This window comes from Pelophylax lessonae (assembly GCF_965119305.1).
Source record: "Pelophylax lessonae genome assembly, chromosome: 8".
NCBI lineage: Eukaryota > Metazoa > Chordata > Amphibia > Anura > Ranidae > Pelophylax > Pelophylax lessonae.
The window spans coordinates 60725101-60750873 of NC_138775.1; the positions used below are offsets into that span (position 1 = coordinate 60725101).

The 25773-nt window shown below is 44.6% G+C and overlaps 1 protein-coding gene across 2 annotated transcripts in view; it reads right to left on the minus strand.

The window, feature by feature from the left end:
• The window catches only part of PXK (PX domain containing serine/threonine kinase like), a 174724-nt gene that overhangs the window by 106900 nt on the left and 42051 nt on the right, over window positions 1–25773 (minus strand). The window lies entirely within an intron of this gene.

Sequence of the window (25773 nt, forward strand, 5' to 3'; positions counted from 1 at the left end):
AAAAGCTCATAGAAGCTGCTAAATGCGCCTAAACACTAGCGCTGGGGAATTAAATAAGTTCAACAGCCAGAATAAATTATTTATTTTGGCCAATTAAATTCATTTACATCCAAGAGCTTGATACCTGTAAAAGCTCCTAAAAGCTTTAGACACTTTTACAAACGTCAGGCATTTTTTCAACAAAAACGCTGCTGACTTCTAGGCGAATTAAAGCCGATATCCACCCAAAAGTGGAAGTTCCACTTTAAGCACTCCTCATCCCCTTACATGCCACGTTTGGCATGTCATTTTTTGGAGGAGGGGGGTGGGTATCTTGTTTTTACAGGTACCCCGCTCCCACTTCGGCTCGGGCCACCTAGGCGACTCAAGCAGAAGTTATCCTCTCCCACTCCCTCCCTGCAATCTTCTGGGACACCTCACAAGTCCCAAAATATTGCCCGCCTGTTGAGGACTCATGCATGCGCAGTGCGCACCTGGCTGTGAAGCCACAAGCTGTCACAGCTGGGTGCCCACACTAGTGATGCCGGTGCCAGGGAGAGGTGAGCGAGAGGACCGAGGGTTCGGGCGGCCCTATCGCTGGATCCTGGTACAGGTGAGTGTGTGTTTTTTAAAAGTCAGCAGCTACACTTTTTGTAGCTGCTGACTTTTAATAAACACATTAACTACCAGAACTCCACTTTATATACGGTAAACGTCCTGTGTGTATGAGTGGAACTCAACTGTATCTCAGCACCACAAACTGACAACACTATTTAATTCATTATTAATATTCCCATTTTATTTCCATATACCCATCCATCCATGTCTCCACACTTGATTTTGTTAAGAAAACACTTTGCAAATCACCCCCCAGCAGTCATCTTAGGGAGGGGCAGATGATTTATGTAGCAGTTACTTCCTGGAATCCATCTGTCCTTAGCTCAGGTATGCCGACAGGAGGGCATGCTTAGCTGAGAAAGCACCTCCTCCAGATGAAAGAAAAACAATGCCCGAAAAATGAAGACTCTTGGAAAGCATAGACATTATTTTGGCCTAGGCAATAAACCGGGAAGCAACTGAGGAAATGTTAAAAGAAAAAAAAAAAAAACCCCCACAAACAACTACTAAATATAATATACCTTTCTATCTGTTTACTAAGGCTAGCAGCATAAAGACATTAAAACAGGTTATGTTGATTAAGAGAGTTAAAGCGGAGTTCCGGGCACGAAAACGTTTTTTTAATAAAAATACCCCCGGGACAGTCAGGGCTAGTACATTCCACAATGGCTAGCCTCTGATCTGTCCCGGTTCGCACTTACCTGCAAGAAGAAATACTCACTTATAAAATTTCTTCTCCAGCGTTGCCATATCTGTTGTGGGCAGCTGAAGCCAGCGCGTTCCTCTTCTGCGTCCTCTTCCGTGTCCTCTTCTCCCAGAATGCGCCTGCACCGGCCCCTCTCGTCACTTCCGGTGCGGCGCCGCATTCCTCCACAGCTTCTGGGCATGCCCAGAAGCTGTTTAGCAGGGAATGCAGCGTCGCCCCGGAAGTGACGAGCGGGGCCGGTGCCGTCGCATTGATTCCTGGGAGCGATGATGTTCAGCTCCCAGGAATCATCACAAGACAGGAAGTGACGGCGGAGCCGCGGCACAGAGGGAGGAAGTGGAGAATAGGTGAGTATTTTCTATCTACAATTACAAGGTGAGTAAAAAAAAAAAAAATATACCTAACTATCCAATTCCTTTTCAGGTGAAGAAGATCCAGCGGATGGGCACAAAATTTGTGCCCGGAACTCAGCTTTAATCATCTAGGGCCCTTAATTTGAATCTTAATCAGTACAGTATCTGCATGCCGTTTGCATATTCAGCCTGTGTTTATGTGGGTTTCCTCTGGGTACTCTGGTTTCCTCCCACAATCCAAAGACATGCTGGTAGGTTTAATGGCCTCTTTCTAAATTGGTCCTAGTATGAAAGTGTATGCACGTGATGTAGGGAACTTAGACTGTAAGGCACAGGGACTGATGTGAATGTACGATATGTGAAGTGTAAACACTTGTAATATAAAAATAAGAAATATTAAAATAAATAAAAGCCAGACAGCACAGTTGGAGGTGATAGTCGTCACTTTCCTGCCTGTAGCTAGCTGAAAGGACAATGAAAGAGAAACAATAAAAAGAGCTGATAAGAACAATGACGCCCTCAGCACATATGCATGCAGCTCACATGATTTACTCCAAATGTAGCCCCTTCCTCTCCCAGCCAGCGTACAGCTGTGCAGGGGGTGACATGGAACAGATATTGAGAGAGATTCAAGAAAATATATTGCATATAAGAATACAATTAATTTTTATTTTTAATCATTTTTAAGCTAGAGCACAAATGCATCAAATGATGTTTGACAGACTTTTCAGATTTAAATGTGCTGAATTTAAATGGATCTGGGCCAGTCTAATTGGCAAAGCTATGACACCGGTAGTTTTGAAAGCTGGCCTGCCTGAGCTGACGGAGAAGACAGATAAATATTTTCCAGTATAGCACCGTTAGTGCCAGTTCACACTAAGGCGGCACGACTTCGGGTTCGACCTGTGCACGCGACTTTGGCGCGACTTGCCCGGACTTCATAAAATGAATGTCTATGCAAGTCGCTCCAGGTCGCCCCGAAGTAGTACAGGACCCTTTTTCTAAGTCGGAGCGACTTGTGTCGCTCCTATTAGAACGGTTCCCGCACCACACAATGGACCGCGACTTGTCAGGCTGACAAGTCGCCTGACAAGTCGTATTAGTGTGAATGGACTCTTAGTGTGTGCACATTTCCTCCTTCCTCACCTTGGCGGGAACTTACTCTATGGAGGAGATTTACTAAAACTGGTGCACCCAGAATCTGGTGCAGCTGTGCATAGTAACCAACCATCATCCAGGTTTTAGGCTCCTTTCACAATAATGTGTCTCCAAAGGCGCACAATTTCCAGTGCCATTTGATGCGATTTTGATTTGACTTTACATTCTATAGATCAAAGCCGCACCAAACTAGTGCAGGCACATTTTCCTGGTGACTTTGAAAAGAATGGTGTGCAATTTGTCATGCGACTTTGATCTCCAAAGTCGCATGACAAATTGCACAAGTGTGAATGTGAGTGTGAAAGTGGTTTTAAAGCCTAAATGTTTTTTATCTGAATACATTCCTTGCATTAAGGTAAAAAATGTTTAGGCATCAGCATCCCCGCTCATCCCCCCTTTTTTACTTACGTCTGCAGCTCTGCTCTCCCCTCACTTCTGGGTCTCACTGGCTTTCCTGGTGTACCGGGAACAATTGGCTTCCAGTGGTATCAATCAAGGGGGCGCAGCTGAGTCCCGCTCTCTGTGTCAATGGACACAGCAGCGAGGTACTGGACAGAGAGGAGGGGGCCAGGAGCACCAGCGAGAGATCCAAGAAGAGGAGGTTCACAGCTGCTCTGTGCAATTCTATTGCACAGAGCAGGTAAGTATAGATATGTTTGTTATTTTTAATTTTTTTAAATTTTACCTTTCTAATCGCTTAAACTCTTAGCCCTCGTTCACATTAAATGCAGCTTTTAAATCATGCGACTTCATCTGAAGTTGTGCTATTTGAAAGCCACGTGTCAGGACGACTTCAGATGCATCTATGCAAAAAGCACCCGAAATCGCCAAAAGTAGAGCATGAACTACTTTGTCAAATTGATGCGGCATTGCAAAGTCGGCGTTGCACCGATTTGAACATGGCAATTGCTGACGATAGGGTGTGAAATTTAATGTGATTTGACATGTCAAATCCCATGACAAGTTGCTCCAATGTGAATGAGGGCTTATTGTCAAAGCTTAACCACTTAAGCCCCGGAAGATTTTACCCCCTTCCTGACCAGGGCCTATTTTGCGATTCGGCACTGCGTGAGTTTAACGGACAAACGAAATTGACGTCCTTTTTTCCCCACAAACAGAGCTTTCTTTTGGTGGTATTTGATCACCTGTGCGATTTTTTGATCATGCGCTATAAACAAAAAAAGAGCGTCAATTTTGCAAAAATAACAATATTTTTCACATTTTTTATATGAAATTCCCCAAAAAAAAAAATGTAAAAAATAAATTTTTTTTAACATTTTCGGCCAATTTGTTTTATGCTACATATGCTTGGTAAAAAAAAAAAAAAAAAAAAAAAAAAAAAAAATCGCAAAAAGCGTATTTTGATTGGTTTGCACAAAAGTTATTGCGTTTACTAACAAAGGGAAAGATTTCTGTCATTTTTGTTTTTATTTTTAACGCGTAATGGCGGCGATCTGCGATTTTTTTTGCGGTACTGCGACATTGTGGTGGACAGATCGGACCCTTGACTGACATTTTTGACACTTTTGGGGTTACCAGTGACATTTCTACAGTAATCAGTGCTATACATATGCACTGTTACTGTAAAATTACACTGGCAGTGAAGGGGTTAACTTTTTTGAGAGGGAGGGGTTATGTGTGTCCCTAGGGGCGTGATTCTAACTGTGATTGGCTGTGGCTTGAGGTGTAGGAACAGTGATCAACGGTTCTACATAGTAGAAATGTATGATCACTGTTTCTACACAGGGGAGAACGACAGGCGGCTTGTTTACATCAGCCGCCTGACTTTCTCCCTCTGCATCGACGATCGCCGAGCCACACGCGCGCGGGGGGGGGGGGCGGTCTGTGACCGCGCGCTCGCTCCCTAGACCCTGGCCATTTCTAAATCAGCAACACAATTCCATCCAGAGCCTGTAATATTCGCATTAAAGTTTAAACCTGTATTACACCACCACATAAGCATAGGTAAGGTAAGGGGGCATCTACTAAGCTGCTGAAAGAGAAAAAAATTAGGAAAAAGGCTTATCTTATATTTTTTCTTAATATTTAATGCTGGTAATATTTTCAGGTAATGTGCCCAATTACATTACAGCCAATAGAGTTTACAGTTTTTTTTTTTTTTTATTTTAAAGTTGCACTTGCTAAAAAGCAATATTTTTGTTTTTTTAGGCCTCTTTCACACGGGCGTTCCGTATGTTCGTATATCACCCCATCCGTTTGCGGGTGATATACGGACAGAATGCATGTCAATAGGATTGCAGATGTCAGCGGATGACCATCTGCTGACATCCGATTTGCGTCCTTTCAGTTCTGTTCCGTTTTTTACAACGGAACAGAACCCTATTTTTCTTCCATTTAAAAAAAAGGAAAGGACGGGACGCAAAATCGGATGTTAGCGGTGTCATCCGCTGACATCCGCAATCCCATAGACATACCATTATGTCCGTATATCATCCGCAAACGGATGGGATGATATGAGGACATACGGACCGGATGACACAAGTGTCATCCGTGTCCGTAAAAAAAAAAGTGCCGGAGCTGATCGAAATACGGTCCGCTCCGTGTGAAAGAGGCCTTAGGAAACTTGGTTTTATTTATAAAGACTTTATTTATCACAACGGCTAAATCTGAGTTTGTAGTTAATACCCATAATAATAACATATTATTATTCGATTTTTACTCCAGGAGTATATAATTTGTTTGGAAATTCTAGAGAAATGTTTAAATAATGCATTACAATTTACCTTAACCCATTTGATTTGTAGTTGACTAAAATGTATAAGATTTAAGTCAACTAAAATGTACTGGAGATTTTAGTCGACTAAAATATGACTAAAACTATTCAGATGACTAAAATACGACTAAAACTAAAATGGCATTTTAGTCAAAAGACTAAAATACGACTAAAACTAAAATAGTGTTTTAGTCAAAGGACTATAACTAAAACTAAATCGAAATTTGCTGCCAAAATTAAAGCCTCGTACACACATACCGATCGTCGGCCGAACGATCGGCCGTCTTTTGTCCAGGGCTGTCGTGTCGGCTGAAAACTGCAAAAGACTGCACACGAATTTTGTCGGCCAACAGCCAACTGCAGAAGTGATGTCATGTGATGGTTAACTTTTCTTGTCTTTTTTCTTTTCTGAGTATGCCCAGTCTTGCTAATCTGCTGTCTGTCGGCCGAAATCTGTACTGACTGGCGAACAATCGGCCGTTCTGGTGTTGGCCAACAAAAATTTTAATGCCTGCACGACAGATTCTGTTCGGCCGAAAATGAGCTGTCGGAAGCATCATACTAACAAGCCTACAATCGGCCGATCGGTCGTCGGCCGAATATTTACGGCCGACAATCGGTACGTGTGTACGGAGCTTAACACTGCTTATCAGCCAACCAAAGCCATTGATTAGGAGCGGAGGTGGACTACAGTCCCAACCTTCCAGCTAAGGAAGAGGAAATAGAAACATTCACATCTCCGCACCTGTAGCTATCAGAGGAGGGGAGACAAATTTCTTTCTTTTACCGAGAAGGGTTGTCTTTTTCTTTTATAGAACAAATTTTTTGTCATAGGTAATTTTATATGCAAATGTTGCTTTGCGGGGTTTCACGAAAAGGCCGGTGTGGCCTCTGATTATCCTTACCCGGGGGGATACATGTGCCACAGACTGAGAAATCCTGGCACAAGCGAACATGCAGGAAGCACTATATTAATGAGCCAGAGCTGCCATTTGTGCTGAATCAGAGCGTTACTCAGAAATAGGAAGAGAACAACAGACTACATAAACCGCACAATCTGCAGACTTTCAATATCTTGTTTAGTTGGAAAAGAACATTGCAGGGACAAAAGGAAACTCAGGAAACTCGTAAGCACTCACTCAGAAAAACGTACAATGAAGATAGTAAACTTAACTGAGAAAATTGTGCAACGGATCCTTTCTCACGAAAAAGGAGAATAGAACGGACATAATATATATGAATATAATACTCAGTGACCAGAAAACAGAAACTCTGCATCTGCCGCGGAAGTGGCAAAGCTTTGACATTTATTTTCACACCTAGACAGTAAAAAATGGTAATTGTAATTAGGGTTGCACCGATACAAAGCATTTGCACAAGTACTCGGACTCATGCAAACGTTTCCGATACATTTGCAGTGCGATTTAAGCCCATATAAAATGAATAGGCTCAAATTGCACTGCAAAAAAAATGCATGTGCTTTGAACAGGAATGCGATTCATGTCCGAATCATATACAGTTTCCCCCAACACTCCTGTGTCTTGTCATAGTGACTTCAGTCTGGGTTCACACAGGAGAGGTGCGGGCAACCGCATGCGATTCAGGCAAGAATCACACCACATTCCTGTTCAAATCGCATGCGATTCTTTGCAGTACGATTTAAACGCATTCATTTTGTATGGAATCAAATTGCACCGCACAGGAACTTGGTATCGGCAAGTACGAAAGTATCGGTACTTGTCCTCGTCGGTAAAAAATGGCATCTGTGCAGCCCTAGTAACAAGAAGCAGATTGGTTAATGTGGGCAGGAAGAAATTACCACTGCAGTCCTACAAGGACACCTTTGGACCGGTATTGGTCATATTTGGGAGTAGCTCATTAAAACACCTTCCATATTGCACTGTGTGGAAGCAGTGGTCTCTCTGCAGATGTCTGACACGACTTAAAGGGGTTCTAAAGCCTCAATGCTTTTTTACATTAAATCATTCTATGCATTGAGGTAAAAAGCCTTCCCTGCTGCAGGATCTCTCCCAGCCACCCTTAAGCCCCGTACACACGTACCGATCGTCGGCCGAACGATCGGCCGTCTTTTGTCCAGGGCTGTCGGCCGTTCTGGTGTTGGCCAACAAAAATTTTAATGCCTGCACGACAGATTCTGTTCGGCCGAAAATGAGACTGCACAAGAATTTGCACAAGAATTTTGTCCGCCGGCTACAGCCGACTGCAGAAGTGATGTCATGTAATGGTTAACTTTCCCTGTGTTTTTCCTTTTCTGAGCATGCCCAGTCTTGCAAATCTGCTGTCTGTCGGCCGAATTCTGTACTGACTGGCGAACAATCGGCCGCTCTGGTGTCGGCATAATAAAATTTTAATGCTTGCATGACAGATTCTTTTCGGCCGAATGTGCGCTGTCGGCTGTCGGAGGCATCATACTAACAAGCCTACAATCGGCAGATCGGTCGTCGGCCGAAGCTTTTCGGCCGACGATCGGTACGTGTGTACGGGCCTTTATTCTTACCTGAGCCCGATTCAGCAATATGCACAAGAGCAGCAGCTCTAGTCGCCGTCTCCCTCCTCATTGGGCAGAATGATGGCAGCAGGAGCCATTGGCTTCTGTAGCTGTCAAACGCTGTGATGAAGGACAGCGGGGCCGAGTTGCCTGGTCTGTGTCAATAGATGCAGACAGGGCGGCTCGGGAGCGAGCCCACATGGGTACCCCAATGGAAAGTGGCTTTCCAGGGGGCACTCACTAAAGAGGAGGGGCCTGGAGTGCTGACAGGGGACCCCAAAAAAATGGATTTTTGTAAGATCTTACCGTAAAATCCTTTTCTCTTAAGCTCATTGACAGACGTAGTCTTCTTGATTCTCAAGAGCTGGGTTATGTTGTCTCCGCAGGAGTAGGACTAGGCAGAAAGACAAAACGTTCTGGCTCCACCTTAGGGGCAGTCCCTGAGGGTATATCCTCCCTCTCTCTGCTACAGGGAATCAGTTCTATTTTAAAGCAGTACAGAGAATTTAACCCAACCCAACTCAATGATAGAGGGGCGGGTACTACGTCTGTCAATGAGCTTAAGAGAAAAGGATTTTACGGTAAGATCTTACAAAAATCAATTTTTCTCTATCGCTCATTGACAGACGTAGTCTTCTTGATTCTCAAGAGCTGGGACATCCAGAAGCAGTGCCACAAATGAGGGGTGGGATTGACAAATCAAATCCAATCTAGAAGGCCCAACCGGTGCCAAACTAGAAGTTTTAAAGGCTCATTATAAACAAAGAATGAGACTAAAGAAAAAATTTTCCAACGGAAAAACCCTCGAGGTAGACCACTGGTCTCCTCAAATTGCGGCCTGCAAAACCTTGCGGCCAAACGAGGCATCAGACGATGCCATTACATCAACTTTATAATGTTTAGTAAAGGTATGCACCGACGACCAGGTAGCCGCCTTGCACACCTGGACCACTGACGCCTGATGGCGAAAGGCCCATGACGCACTAAGTGCCCGAGTGGAGTGCGCCTTAACAGGGAACGGGGGCTCCCGACCCTTAATAGAATAAGCCTGTACTACCGTCTGTCTGATCCATCTGGAAATGGTCGCGGCAGATGCAGGCAACCCCTTTTTGGGTCCATCTGGGATCACAAAAAGTGAATCCGTCTTGCGAAACGAGTCTGTCGTTTTCAAGTATACCCTGATCGCCCGGACCACATCCAAGGAGTGTAAAGCAAACCCCCGAGGATGACTGGGCTTAGGACACAGGGAAGGTAATACAATTTCTTCATTTAGATGAAATTCTGAAACCACTTTTGGTAGGAAGGATGGATTCGAACGAAGAACCACCTTATCTTTATGAACCACCAGATATGGGGAACGACAAGATAATGCGGCCAGTTCTGACACCCTGCGTGCAGAAGTAATAGCCACCAAGAAGGCCACCTTCTGGGACAACGTAGGTAGAGGAATCTCCCTAATATCTTCAAAGGGAGGCTTCTGAAGAACCGACAACACTAAATTAAGATCCCAGGGGGGTAACGGCGCGTGCACTGGCGGAGCCAGATGTCGCACCCCCTGGATGAAATTCCGCACCAAGGAATGAGTAGCCAAAGGCTTCTGAAAGAAGATGGCTAATGCTGAGACCTGACCCTTGATAGTACTCAAGGCCAGTTTCTGCTCAACCCCTTGTTGCAGAAAAGCCAATATTCGACTAATCGAATAAGACCGAGGACGGAACCCCAAAGGTTCACACCATGCAATGTAGGACTTCCATGTGCGATGATAAATCTTTCTGGAAGTCGCTTTCCTTGCTTCAACTAGAGTAGGAATAACTGAAGCTGACAAACCTTTGTCCTTCAGCACCTGGGTCTCAATAGCCAGGCCGTTAAAGCCAGCGATCGTAAAGCAGGATGGAAGATCGGTCCCTGAGACAGTAGATCCTCCCTGAGAGGAAGTCTCCACGGGACGTCCGCCACCAGTCTGACCATGTCGGCGTACCAAGCTCGACGAGGCCAGTCCGGAGCTACCAGGATTACTGGAATTCCTTCCTCCTCTATCCTGCGAAGAAGTCTTGGCAGTAACGCGAGAGGAGGGAAGGCATATATTAGCTGGTATTGCCCCCACGGGGCGATCAGTGCGTCTGCGGTTTCTGCTAGAGGATCGCGGGAGCGAGCCACGAATCTCTGAACTTTCCTGTTGAATCGTGATGCCAACAGATCCACATCCGGGGTGCCCCACCGTAGGCACAACTGGTGGAAAAACGTCTGGATGGAGGGACCATTCCCCCTGATCCAGGGTCTGACGGCTGAGATAATCTGCCTGCCAATTCTCCACCCCCGGAATGAACACCGCAGAGATTGCTGGAACAAATCGTTCCGCCCAGCGAATAATGCAAGCCACTTCTTTGGCCGCTCGGACACTCTTGGTGCCCCCCTGGTGATTGACATAAGCCACGGCCGTGGCATTGTCCGACTGGATCCGAACCGGGCTGCCCTGGAGCTGCTCGGTCCAGTGAATCAGACAAAGTCTGATCGCTCTCAGTTCCAATACATTTATCGGTAACCTGGATTCTTCCGGGGACCAAAGTCCCTGGACAGATAACTGACCGAGAATTCCTCCCCATCCGGATAGACTGGCATCCGTGGTCACTATCGTCCAATATATTGGCAGAAATGACTTTCCCTGGCTGAGCATCGGAGACCGAAGCCACCAGACCAGAGACTCTCTGGTCTGTTTGCTCAATCGGATCTGATTGTCCAGGGATTCCGGATTCCGATTCCATCTGAGAAGAATCTCTTGCTGAAGAATTCGGGTATGGGACTGGGCAAATGGGACTGCTTCGAACGAAGCCACCATCAACCCCAGAACCCTCATGCAAGTCCGAAGGGAAGACCAGCTGTTGGACAGTAACAACTGGACTGCTGATTGAATCTTTCGGAGTTTCCCTACCGGAAGAAAAACTCTTGTCCTGACTGTGTCTAGAATTAGACCCAGATATTCGAGCCTCTGGGTGGGAACCAGAAATGACTTTTGCTGGTTCACCAGCCACCCGAATTCCTGTAAAGAAATCATAGTAATTTCTATGTTTTGTAGCAAGGTCTGAGGAGACTCTGCATGAAGCAGAAGATCGTCTAGGTAACCAAGGATCGATATGCCTCTTTGGCGCAGAAGTGCCAACATTGGGGCCAACACCTTTGTGAAGACCCGCGGAGCCGTGGCGAGACCGAAAGGTAACGCCACAAACTGATAGTGGTTCTCTTCTACGGAAAAGCGTAGAAACCGCTGATGTCCTGCGAAAATGGGAATGTGAAGATAGGCGTCCTTGATGTCTATGGACGCTAGGACATCCCCTGGATGCAGGAAGGCTGCTACCGTGCGAATGGACTCCATTCTGAATCTTCTTATGTTGACAAAAGAATTGAGTGCTCTTAAGTCCAGAATTGGACGCACTTTGCCCTCTTTCCTGGGTATTGTAAATAGGTTTGAATAAAACCCTTGAAACCGTTCTGTCCAAGGAACGTGGACTACCACTCCTTGTTGTAGTAAATCTGTGACTGCTCTCCGCAGATCTTCTAAACGATCTGAGGATAGTCGGATATTGGAAGGGAAGAATCGCGCCGGTGGGAGAGATCGAAACTCGATCTTGTACCCTGACCTTATGACTTCGCAAACCCATTTGTCCGGGATTCTGGAAAGCCATGGATCCGGGAACCGGCGAAGACGTCCCCCCACCCCAGTTATGGGTGGGGGCGCACCTTCAGGCTTTGGATGGTTTATCTTCAGGTCTGGGGGGGGCGGGCTTTTGCTTGCCCGACCAACGACCCCTGACGCCTCCTGCAGGAGCTTTGGAGGACTTAGTTTTTTCACCCGCGGGACGAAAAAACCTCTTGTGAGCAGAAAAAGAAGGCCCTCGTCTTTGACGAGTTCCTCTACCTTTAAAATTTTGCGGTAAAAAGGTGCTCTTTCCACCCGTGAGATCTTTAATGATCTCATCTAAGTTGGCTCCAAATAGACGCTCTCCTGAAAAGGGGATATTAGCCAATGCTTTTTTGGAACCTTGGTCGGCTAACCAACCTTTTAGCCACAGTGTACGCCTGAGAACCACTGCTGAGACTGATGCTCGCGCCAATAATGGAGTGGCGTCTAACGCCGCATCACACACAAACTGTAACCCCTGTATCATTTGTTCCAACAAATCTGATACCGCCTGAGGGACCTCTTCTAAGTCCCGGCGTAACCACTTGGTCCATTCAGTTACAGCCTGCGAAACCAAACCAATAGCAATTATTGGTCTGAAAGCTGATCCAATCAAGGAAAACATGGTGCGAGACATAGCTTCTATCTTGCAATCCACTGGATCTTTAAAAGACGGAGCGTCTTCTAAAGGAATAACCGTGGCTTTATTCAATCTAGCAATTGGTGAATCCACCACAGGTGGTTCTGTCCATTTCTTAATAAGGGTTTCCTCAAACGGATAACGCCTGTCAATGCGTTTAGAAATAGTAAAAGTGCGTTTTGGCAGACGCCATTCTTCTTCGATTGGATTGCCAAAACATTTGGGCAATGGAAAAACCTTCGCCACTTTGATGCGTTTTTTAGTCCCAAAAGGGATTTCAGTTTCAGCTATTTCCGATGGAGTACCCTGTAACCTTAAGGTTTCTTGAACAGATACAATGAGTGCGTTTACCAACGCTTCCTCTCGGGCTATGGCGGATGCCGAAACATCCTCCTCACTGTCTGAAGAGACAGGACCCGAGACACCAATCCCAGATGAAGTACCTGCAACTGCAGAAATGGGCTCAGAGTCTGAATCCGAGGTTTCAGATAATATGGGGTTAGGCGGGGGTCGCTTTCTTGCGCCCTGTCCCTGACAAGCCACTTCCACCCGGGACACAAAAGTTTCCATAATAGCTGACAATGATTCAATTGTCAATGGGGTGCTGGAGGATCCCGCAGACCCCTCGAGGGGATCCGGAGGAGATACATGAGTGGCAGGGTCCATGTTAATTCAGGACACCTTTGCCAGCAAAACAAAAAACTTTTTTTTTTTTGTGTGTCTCCCCCTAGCGCAATAGCGCCCCTCAGAGTACCTGCTTCTCGATCCCACAGAGAGAGAGAGGGACCCCCCAAGGCTCACCAACCGATGCAGTGCAGTTTCCAACCAACTGCAGTCAGCGTCTGTCTTACACAGACTGGAAGGAGCTGTTTGCTTTTTCCCGGGTAGAAGGACGTGGCTCCGCCCCCTGTGTACGCCTTCCGGCGTTCCCAGCTCTCCACGAGGTAGCTGGGCTCACAAAACATGGCCGCCCCCATAGAAGAGACATAAGACTCCAAAAACATGGCGGCCGGCGTGACCTGAGGACATACATGCATTTGGTCTACGGAAAAATGGCGGCGGACCGCCGAAATCGTTTTCCCAGCACATCCACCTGCATCTCTGCTAAGAGGCAATATATGGATCTACAGAAGATATACTACACATAAGGTAGGATTATACCTCCTATGTCAGCTGTAATGTTACAGTCTGCTGGGTAGAGTGTTAGCTCTTAAACCAAGTCCACTTCCCACAAACACATGCTGTATTACAAGGGGGACTTGTAAGTATCAGATATATACTGACCATATATGGAGGGGCCCATAATACATACTGCCTCATAACGAGGAAAAAAAAGGGAACGTTTTACTCACCATACCGAACCGACAGGCACCCTCTCTTCACAATACCCTCTCCACCGGGGTGGGGGTTTGTGGACCACTCCGGACGCCTCGACTCTCTGGTTCTTGGCGTCCAAGCGAGACTTTTAACTCGCAAGGTCAGTCCCTCCACTGGGACTCCGTCGCGGCCGACCCAGCGCGGAGCTCTGGTCTGCACGCGCTCGTAGGCAGAAACCGGGGTGACCACTGGATCTCAACATCCAGCCCGTCGCCCGGCCCCGCATACTTACTTGAATGTGTCGCGGCCGACCAAGCGCAATGCCATGGTCTGCGCGCGCTCGTAGGCCGGCTGGGGTGACCACAAGTGTCGCCCAGTCCGGCATCTTTGCTTGAAGATCTCACAGGAAAAAACACTGGAGAAAACTACCTAAAAAAATGTCTTTTTCTTAAAGAAAAAAGTCTTGCCAGGACCAAAAGATCCCAGCAAGGAACTTAGGTCCTTACTCCTGACTAGACAGAAAAAAACTGATTCCCTGTAGCAGAGAGAGGGAGGATATACCCTCAGGGACTGCCCCTAAGGTGGAGCCAGAACGTTTTGTCTTTCTGCCTAGTCCTACTCCTGCGGAGACAACATAACCCAGCTCTTGAGAATCAAGAAGACTACGTCTGTCAATGAGCGATAGAGAAAAGGAGTATTAGGGCTGCTCTGTGCAGAACTATTGTACAATTGTACAAAGCAGGTAAGCATACGTTTGTTATATATATATATATATATATATATATATATATATATATTAAAAAAAAAACAAAAACAAAAAACCTTTATTGTTACTTTAAGTCCCGGTTCACACTTGTGCGATGCGGGAAGGCTGCGAATTCGCAGCCTGTTCCCGCATCGCAAACGCACATCTGGCAGTTCACACTGCCATATACGATACGCAGGGGGTGTCAATGAAATGTTAACGACACTCCCAGTTTGATCGCATATCGCAGTGCGATCTGACAGTTTGCACAGGATCGGATCGCACAAGTGTGAACCACTGTGCGATCCGATCCTGATGCGGCTGGAAAAAAGGGTCCTGTGTGTCTTTTGTGCGGGTGCAGTGCGAATTTCAGCCATACAAACTACAAAGTGTATGGCTGAATTCGCACAGCACATCCGATCGCATATAATGAAGGAGCAGTGCGCTCCGATATTACATGCGATCGCCGCACTCGCAAGAGTGTGAACCGGCCCTAATGCTGAGTCACATATATAGCTCTGCCATCAGCAAAGCTGATTGGAGAGTTTTTAGCTGTGTGTCAGCAGGGGGTGTGTCAGAGCTCTGCAGAGACACCACTGCTTCCACATAATTAATGAAAGTCCTTCTCTGCACCATGGTGGCAGGGGAAAGACTTTTTTATTTAGGCTTTGCCTGTTTTCTACAGAAAGTTACCTGTAAGGCTTTGTACACCTTTTGCTTTGCAACTGAAATATCTGAAGCCAATTTAAAATGAAAAGTTCAATTATGATTCAAAGCAAACTTGCACTATGAAATAGTCTGCCACTGCTGACTTAAGCCCCATATACATGGGCCGAATGCCGGCCAACATCGCTTGTTTCAATAAGAACCGGCCAACATTCGGCCAGCATGTAAGGCTCTCGTGCCGGCTTCTGTTAGACGGGCATGCTGGAAACCCAGCCAACTTGCTCCCGATCAGCACTTTCTGCCAATGGCGGAGAGCAGTGATCGGGGTGTTATGGCGGGGAGGGGGGGGGGCGTCCCCCTGTCAGAACAAAACAGGAAAGATCGCTGTACTAATGTTGGATTGTTAGTACAGCGGCTCCGACTGGAGCGGACAGTTTTTTTGAACAGAAAAAAACAATAGTGTGTACCAGGCTTAAGGCTTCATGTACATTAGCCTACACTGGCAGTTTCTAAACTTGACTATAGACGCTTTTGGTGTTTTTTTCTTTCGCCAAAGCTCTAATGGGCCATACACGCTATAAGATTTTCTGAAGACTTTTTCCTTTAGATTTACCAAAACCATATAATATGAGGTCAAACCTAAACACTTTAAATTTTTATGCAATCTGGCCAGCCCTTGCACTACATAGAAAAGGTAAATATGAAGGAAAAAGTCTTCAGAAAATCTTATAGTGTGTATGGCCCTTTAAACTCAACTCCAAAAAGCCTGTGTGTCAATGTACACATAGGCTTATAGCAGAATTTAGGAGTTGCTGTGTTTGGGTGAGCATTAATCTCCCTCTCCTGAACATGGAATCTCATTCAGGATAGGAACCTCAGGCTGCAGGAAAGTGCAAAATGCGTCAAAATGGTGGCATGGCCAAGGTACATGTAGGCCAGTGTACATGAAGCCTTAGGCTCCATGTACACGGGACGCTGGAAATGGCCGTTTAGGAGCAGTTGGGCGTTTTTTTTAGAAGCCCCTGAACCCATCTACATTTTATCTTATCTGTCCATGTACACCAGGTCGTTTGCGGTCGTTTGCGGGCAGTTGCGTTCAGGGACTGTTTTTAGAACGCAATTATTTGCGTTCGAACGTGTGTTTCCCGGCGTTTCAAATGCAAAAACGCGACCGAACGCGTCCGAACGCGATGACCCGCGTTTGGCGTTCGCGTTTTTCCATTTTAAAGGGGAATAATTTTTTTGACCTCTAGGAACGGTTCTAAACGCAGACGCCCGCTAAACGCGGGTACAAACGCGACCGAACGGACGTTTCAAACGTCCTAAAAATTCCAGCATTCAAAGGGACTTTTAACAACGTCCCGTGTACATGGAGCCTAATTCTTCTGATAATTCAAGTTGCTTGGCGGTCTCAGGTTTCAATACCTTCTAAACCACAGACCTAGAACAAGAATGCAGCAAGTAAAGTTTGAACTTTTGACTGCATGCTTCCTCCAGATCAAGGTGTCAGACAGAACTTAAACCATTGGATCAGCACAATAGCAATTTCTGTAGGAGAGATCAGCAATGTCATCAAACAAGTTTCCTGTAATATTATAATCTATTAAACTTGTGATATTTTGGGACATAACAGTAGATGACCACGAAAGGAACTTTTTCTGGATAAAGCGATATTAAACCTAAAACCAATCACTGGATGTGGTGGTTGCATTAGTTTTCTTTTTTAGGCTTTTTCTCCCTGTGTTTACACCTGGTGTTCTGGTCAGTAACACACCTCCTATATTAGAGTGCCCCACTCTGGATGAGGGAGCACAGGGGGCACATTTGGACAGTAGCATTGTTATTCTGGGGGGAGGGGAGTGTTAGTTGTACTAGAAGATTTCGATACACTAACAAACTGTAGCCAAACTCCATCTAATACTTAATAAGCAGTTAAACCTGTTTTTTGTTTCCTTTTAGTATAAAGGTTTGTCCAAACCCTGTAACTGATACATCCGCAAAAGAGCTTGTGCTTTTGAAAAAAACAGACATACTGGCCGGATCACCAGATGAAAAAAAAAAAAAAAGTACATGAATGCATCCATCACATCTAAGAATTGGCAAGCTGCAAAGTAATAAATGTTTGCTTTTGGGTTTAATACTGCTTTAGACCACCAAAAACATTTTTATGGGCTAAATGACATCACTATTGTGTTGTCTATAACAGGAAACGTGTCATGTGATTTAATGAATCGCATTAATAACACTAAAAGGGTAGTAGACTTAGGGCAGGATATTTTTAGGATGAATTCTAAAGTCTCATTTGTACAAGAAACTTCCTCCTACTAACACTTGGCTGCTGCAATGACACTTTTATGGGTGGCTGAAACTGCAGAACACCAGCAGAGTCACTAACAGGAGGTATGGGAGACATCAATGGTCCAACATACTTACCAAGTTCTAACATTCCAGCCACTAAATGCATTTGCATACCGTATACACAAACTGTAACTGCTTTCTAGGCATTACCATTTCTCTAAAAAATAGAATACAGAGGGAAATGAAAGTGCAAGTAGAAGTGAGAAGAGGTTTGACTCCATAATCCTGAAAGTGACTTGCCACCAACACAAAGCTCATTTTAAGCAAAGTACATATTTATATTTCCAACTCTCCTTACTGAAACCCCCTTCACACCGAGTGTTTTTTCTGCTCGTTCTCTACACCTGCATACGAAGAATCCCATTCTTTCTAAGGCCCCTTTCACACATACAGAACGTTTGTCCGTTTTTCGTCCAATCTGTGGACATCAATGCATTCCTATGGAAAAATGGATGACAACAGGTGATCATCCGTTTACATCAGTTTTAATCCGCTTCCGCCAATAGCCATTTTTTTGAACAGATGAAATCCCTATTTTTCTTCCATTAAAAAAAAACGGATCAGACGTAAAACGGATGTAAACAGACAAATGGTCCGTTTTTCATACATTTTTGCATTGGTAGTGGATGTAAAAAAAAACAAAAAACTGATGAATACTTCATCCATTTTGACGTGACTTGACCTGCTCACACTTGTACACTCAGTCTCTCTATGCTCAAAAAAGTACATGAGCTTTTTTTTTAAATATATGAAGGCATATTTGCTTCCATAGATTTAAATGGAAACGCCTGTAAAAGCATGATGATTGCGTGTAAGAAAGTGATGATCCTTCACGCTCTAATAACCTCCATCCTGTGCTTACTCAGAACAGTATGGAAATCTTTGCTGTTGACCCTGGTGGGAAGAATCAATCCTATAAAGATGACTTTTTTACCGAAGATTCGTTATGTATTTCAGAATACCCCTGTCCCCATTACCAAAGCCTTTTTAAAGCTGGCCACAGACGGTTCGAATCATCAGATCTGAACCAAGCATGGGCAGGCTGAATGTACCAAAGTTGAACATGGGTACAACCGGCCTTTCCAGATTTTATATGCGATTATTGCCAGTGGCTCTTATAGCCGCTAGCAATATTCACTGTGTTCTCCTGGCGGGGCTGGTTTGCCCCACTGGAAGAACACAATGGCTCCGCGGGAGGGATTCCCCTGCCGACATTGTCGGTGGTGATGGAGATATCATCCCACGGGTTAGATAAAGTCACTCCGTCTATGGCCGGCCTTACTAATTTTGATCAGATACTTACTTCTTTTATTTGGGCAGGTGGCCAAATTTACTTTAACCACTTGCCGACCAGCCGCCATAGTTTCACTGCGTCAGGTGGGCTCTATTATGCGTAAAGACATACCTGTACGTCGCTTCATGTAATAGATAGTGGGGGCGCACACACGCGCCAATTGGCCAGAGGGGGAGCCAATCAGTGGGTCCACCGGCCACCTGCGATCGCTCCCCATGGAGACAGAACAACGGTCTGCTTAAGTCAGACCGCCATTTTATCACAGATGAGCACAGGTATCCTGTGTTCCTCCTATTTAGGAACACAGGTCTCTGTGTTCATCTTTTGAGTACAACCCCCATACAGTTAGAAAGCTCTCCCTAGGAGCACACCTAACATCGCCCCTGGTGTTAGCCTCTTCCCTGCCAGTGTCATTATTACAGTAATAGTGCATATTTTTAGCACTGATTACTGTAGCAATGTCACTGGTCCCCTCTAAGTGTCAGTTAGGTGTCCGATCTGTCCGCGACGATGTCGGAATCCTGCTAAAAATCGCTGATCGCCACCATTACCAGTAAAAAAATAAATAAAGACATAAATCTATCCCCTAGCTTGTAGACGCTATAACTTTTGCGCAAACCAATCAATATACACTTATTGGGATTTTTTTTTTACCGAAAATATGTGGCAAAATACATATTGGTCTAAATTGATAAAAAAAAATAGATTTTTTTTAAATATAAATTTTTTCTTGGGAATGTTTTATAGCAGAAAGTTAAAAATATTGTTTTTTTTTTTTACCAAATTGTAAAACTTTGTTTATAGCGCAAAAAGTAAAAAACGCAGAGGTGATCAAAGACTACCAAAAGAAACCTCTATTTGTGGGGAAAAAAGGACATTCATTTTATTTGGGTATAGCGTTGCACGACTGTGCAATGGTCAGTTAATGTATTGCAGTGCCGTATCGCAAAAATGGCCTGGTCATTAATAAAGTGGAGTTCCGGCCTATTTTGCACCTTTAGTGATTCCTGGAGTGCTCGCTATGCTGATCAACAATTGGGCATTTTAAAAAATTTTCGGGGGTCCCTTACCTTATTTTTTAGGGCATTTTTGATTGTACTTCCTCCTTCTCCCCCCTCTGTGGCCATGGCCACCGACATCACTTCCGCCTTTGCAATGCATCCTGGGAGCTGTTTGTCATCACTCCCAGGAGGCTGGAATCAGGAAGAACTCCCAGAACTCTCTCTGGAATCAGGAAGAAGGACACAGCAGAATGCACTGCGGCTTCAGATGCCCACGTCTAAGATGGCCGTGCCCAGACAGCGTTTTTAAAAGTAAGATTTTGACTAAAATCCAATACTGTACACCTTGTTAAGTATGAGAATAGCGGTTCTGTAAAGGGCGATGGATTAGTATTATAGGGGTATTTTTAGTTAAAAAAGGTATTTGAGGCCGGAACTCCGCTTTAAGGGGGTAAAACCTTCCGCTCCTTAAGTGGTTAAAGCTCTCAATTTCACTAGGTGGCCTAGCTCAGTATTTCTCAAGTGTCCTCAGGGCACACTAACAGGCCAGATTTTAAGTATTACCTTGGGGAGATGCATACTAGAATACTGTACTGCAATAACTGAGCAGTAAATTAAATCACCTGTGATGTTTTTCAGTTTTCTTGCAAACCTGGCCTGTAAGCATGCCCTAAGGAAAGGAGTTGAGAAACACTGGCCTAGCTCTCCCATTTCTAAAAGTACTACTGGACGAAGTCTATGTGACTGTGAGATGGTGGTTTTCCCAACTATTCACGAATAGTGAATTTAGAACCTGTTTTATTGGAATCTTTTTTCGAGTTAAGCAATCTTGTATTTCAAGGCCCACGATCCAATCCCAATATCACGATACAGATGAACACAAGTATTTTGGTTTGGAAAAAAATGAGTAGACATACAGGAGAGGCGAACCCTTTAACTCCACATATACCCTATAGGGTAATTCAATCCTCCCCCACCCTAGTATTTCAGCAAATGATGGTATTAAAACCCTCCAACATGTCCTGTCTGCAGAACATCTCCTCCCTTTTGATAGATTAAAGGCGGAATTCCATCTCCCTAACTAAATGTTTATTAGATTTGTTTAGCTACAACGTGCTAATCATGATTTTGCTGTGTTTCAGATGCGTTTGCAGTGTGTTTCTGGGTTGCCTGCACCTGTGAAATATGGACATGTGACTCAAAAATGCACCAAAAATGCAAAATTGCGGTGCATTTTTACCATGATTTCTATTCATTTCAATGGGAAGCTGTGTTTTTGGTTCGGTTTTCAATAACCGCACCAAAGATGCAGCATGCAGGACTTTTCAAAATGCACAGAACCTATAACGCAGTGGTGTGAAAAGTCCCATAGGATTTAAAGGGAAACCATTTTCTTGCAAGGAAAAAACACAGAAAAATGTATCAGTATGAAAGGGCCCTTACTCTTGCCACCCACATGTTTAAAACACTTTTGACTGGTAATAATCAGATCAGATCCTTTTGTTCCCTTATCCGCAGATAAGGATACATCCAAGGTCTCGTGATTGAACTGTACCTGGCAACAGGAACTCCCGACTTTTACTAATGATGGCTGGGAAAAAGGAGTGCAGCAATACTTACCCCTGATGATCTCAGCAAGAGACAGGTACATCCCACTGAAATGTCTCCATTAAAGCGGTTGTAAAAAAAAAAACCTGCAAGACAAAGCCATAATGAGCTAGTATGCATCGCATACTAGCTCATTATGCATTACTTACCTTAGAACGAAGCCCCGACGCGGACCCCCGGACATCGCTGCGGGCGCCGCCATGATCCGGAAGCGTCTCTTTCGGGGTTCGGCAGCTCCGGCTCTGTGATTGGCAGGGGCCGCGATGACGTCACTCCCGCGCATGCGCGCGGGAGTGATTTTCCGGCAAGCTGCCGGCTAGGAAAACTGAAGGTCCCCCCGGACCTTCAGAGCGCATGCGCCACTCGCGTGAGCGGCTGCATGCACTGCAAATATCTCCTAAACCGTGCCGGTTTAGGAGATATTAATTATACCTACAGGTAAGCCTTATTATAGGCTTACCTGTAGGTAAAAGTGTCAAAAAGCGGGATACTACCGCTTTAAGTCTATTACATGCCACAGAGACTAATGGTTATTTATTCTACATTTCTATGTCTATTGTCCAAAGTGTTGGGTCTAGGACTCCCCCCCAGACTGACAATGCTGCTGTCTGCTCTGCCTCCTGTGCTCCTTCATCCAGAGTGGAGGCACTCTAATACAAGGGAGTGTGTTACTGGCCAGATCACCAGGTGAAAACAGAAGGGAAAAAGCCTAAACTAGGAAAACAAATGCAGCCACCACAGCTAATGATTGGTAAGCTGCAACATATTAGTTTTGGTTCTGCGTTCATTACCACTTTAAAACAGAACTAAAATGAAAAAGAAATAACTGAGTAGGCAGGCTCCTGATTGCAGAAGAGACATGCTAATAAAATGTACCTGCATGTTTGCAATCTTCTTTAGAATGTACACTAAACTGCACATGACAGCTACCTTGGCACACTTTTGTGCCGAAATGAATGAACTGTTGTGTGCATGTATAGGATGTACATTCCGCGCTGACAAATCAAGTTGATGAAGACATCAAGCTGCTCCCAGACGCCACATGGAGCGTAAGGGAGTAAAGGAGGCCAGAGTACATACCACTGAGGGGAGGTTCACATCATCGTTCCCTAAGCGATCCTGCAATTGGTCTCATCAATGGCACTGACAGGACTGCAGGAAAGGTAAACAGTTCCACTTTCTTTTTCAGCAGAGCAGTTAAAGCGGAGTTCCGGGCACAAAAACGATATTTTTTTTTTGTGCCCGTCCGCTAGTTCAGCCTAACCTGAAAAGGAATTGGATAGTTAGATTTTTTTTTTTTTAAAAACTCACCTTGTAATTGATGATCGTAAATACTCACCTCAGGGTACTTCCTCCCTCGGAGTCGCGGCTCACCCCTTCACTTCCTGCGCTGCGATGATTCCTGGGAGCTAAACGTCATCGCTCCCAGGAATCAATGCGACGTCACCGGCCCCGCTCGTCACTTCCGGGCGACGCCGCATTCCCCTGCTAAACAGCTTCTGGGCATGCCCAGAAGCTGTTTAGGAATGCGGCGTCGCACTGGAAGTGACGAAAGGGGCCGGTGCAGGAGCATTCTGGGAGAAGAAGACGCGGAAGAAGACGCAGAAGAGGACCGCGCCGGCTTCAGCTGCCCACAAGAAAGATGGAAACGCTGTGGAAGAAATTTTATAAGTAAGTATTTCTTCTAAAAGGTAAGTGCGAACCGGGACAGATCAGAGGCTAGCCATTGTGGAATGTGCTAGCCCTGACTGTCCCGGGGGTATGTTCATTAAAAAATGACATCTGTGCCCGGAACTCCACTTTAAGATTAGCATAGGACTGTTACATCAGCACAGGTTCACTTTAAAAAACAAAATCTAAAATACACCAAGGCCTTACAGATAGAGCCAATGCCTCTCCTACCGCTCTTCTTTACCACACCGAAAAACAGTCAAATTCGTGCTCCTTTGTTTTACATGCAATAAACTCATTGTATTATAGTAAATCACAGCACAGGGTAATATTTATGGGGTACCCACTCATTGTGTGTTTACTGTTATCATTTGACTACAGAAAGTCATTATCACATGACTCTTGCTGCATCATATCTCTTGAACCCAGGCCATGGATGAAGATAACTTATCTCAAGCAACTATCGATCTTTAGACTTGTAGATCATAATGCCCTAAGGTCGGCCATACAAGTGGTGAACACAGAGCTTCATATTCTTACAAGTACAGTCATTCAGTATTGAAGGGGAAGCATAGGAAGTTTTCAGTAATCACTTTTTTTTTGCAAGGTTTAAAGCAAAACTTAACCTTGAAATGAACCTTTTTTATCCAGCTAATCTAATTTAAAGTGCAACTCTGGGTTTTCCCCTCTTGTGCTTACCTCTGCAGGCCTCTCAGGCACTATTCTTTGCGTTTTACATTTTTCCAGAAGTCACATGATGCCCTGGGTAATCTTCCTTTTCCTGGGCCAGGCGATTCTCAATAACACAGACAGCAGCACTGACTTTTTGACACCAGCGCCACCCTTTGCATCATTACAATGTGCATGCAGGGTGCCATGGGGGCAATCATTCCGGGGTGGGTCCAGGATACCCTGCACTTATAATATTTACTCAGTCTTCCGGGTTGAGTAACGTCAGGCATCATTTAGAAGAATAAGAGCATCTTATGATGGGGGGGGGGGGGGGGGGAGGGGACTGTGTGAGAGAAGCAGTGAGTGTTGGAAACATTGCAGAGCAAGGTTTAACAACTCCCTTTATTAAAAAAAAAAAAATAATAATAATAATAATGGCATTCCAGTCTTAGTCCATAGGGTTCAATTTGGAGTTGGCCAACCCTTTGCAGCTACAACAGCTTCAACTCTTCTGGGAAGGCTGTCTTCTGGGTGTGACATAAAATATTGCAATGATCGCCATTTTATTCTCAAGGGTCTCTGCTAAAATATATTTGGTTTTGGGGGTTCTAAGTAATTTTCCAGCAAAAAATACTGATTTTAACTTTAACAGGTTAAACTGCCCTCTCTTAGGCCCTGTGCACACCTGAGCGTTTTTTAGCTTGTAAAACGCTCATCTCTGAAGTCTCAAAATGCCCAACAAGCAAAATCCCATTCATTTTAATGGCTCCTGTTCACATATGAGCGTTTTGTCACCTGAAGCAAAACACCTGAAGCTCAAAAACATACATGAGCTTATTTTTTGGCGCGTTTTTGTTAGATGTCAATGCCTGCCTCCAAACACCTGTAAAAAACACCTTAAAAAATGCCCAAAAGAAAAAGCCTGAAAATCGCCCAAAAAAAAACCTTAACGATACGCTCAGATGTGAATGGAGCCTTAGATGGAAGTCCACTCCTTTGATCTACAGGAACGAAATGATACATTGTAAAACATTGTGTTTACAGCTATCTCCCAGCCTTGGCAATATTAATAAAAATTTGCCAGAGGCTTTTTTTTTTTTTTTCAGCTGCGAGTAAGCAGAGAACTGCTCTGTATGAAATCGAGGAAATTCCTTTTTTAGATTGTGAGGGGGGAGGGGGGAGGTTGTGGTGAATCGAGATCACAATTTTTTAATGATTAACCGTGCAGCTCTAATATATATATATATATATAATTTATTTATTTTTAGTTCTACACCTGCACCTTAAAGAGCATGGATGTCCTCAGGTTAATCTGAGGACAGTGCCTCGCTAGCAACACCAACTGGGAATAGCAATGATACCAATATGTTGCACTAACTAATGTTTTTTATAACCATGGACATATGTCTTGAATGCTTTTAATCTTGGTTTATTAAAATTGTATTTTTATAAAAATAGGTTTGTAATCCTTGTGTACCGAGATAGTCCATTCAGTTTCTTTTAGTGGGCATAAGAGGGATGCCCCTAAACCTTTCTTTGTCCAATAATGCTAGGATGATGGTACCCCCCTTACTTTATCTAATCGTGTAGACTTTGAAGGCCTATACCTCACTACACTGTATAAAAGTTATATCCCCTGATGATTACTTACCTGTTTCAATTTAGACTTGGATGAATGGATCTGTACTTCTATTTTACAGTACAGAATCTAGGACTATGGCCCCTTAAGATCTATGGGGAGTTCTGTGCAGCCACAGTGCAGATTTTGCAACCAAACCAAAGGAGGCTGACGAAAGAGGCAAGCAAGCAGCTCAATGGGGGTAAAATTGTACTTTAAAGTCAGTTTGAAATGTTTTCTATGTTCTTCATTTCAACATTCAACATAGGAAATACTCAAACCTTAAAAATTATAATCCTGCTTGTGTCCCCATTTCCTCTGTAACCACCGAGACAGGAAAGTAATGAGAATCTCTCCAATCAGCAAGAGACAGCAATAAATATTTTTTTCTTTTTTTGCAGTGAGGATGAGCTTATGCTCCACGTGTCCCTCTTGGGGAGATTTTCCCAA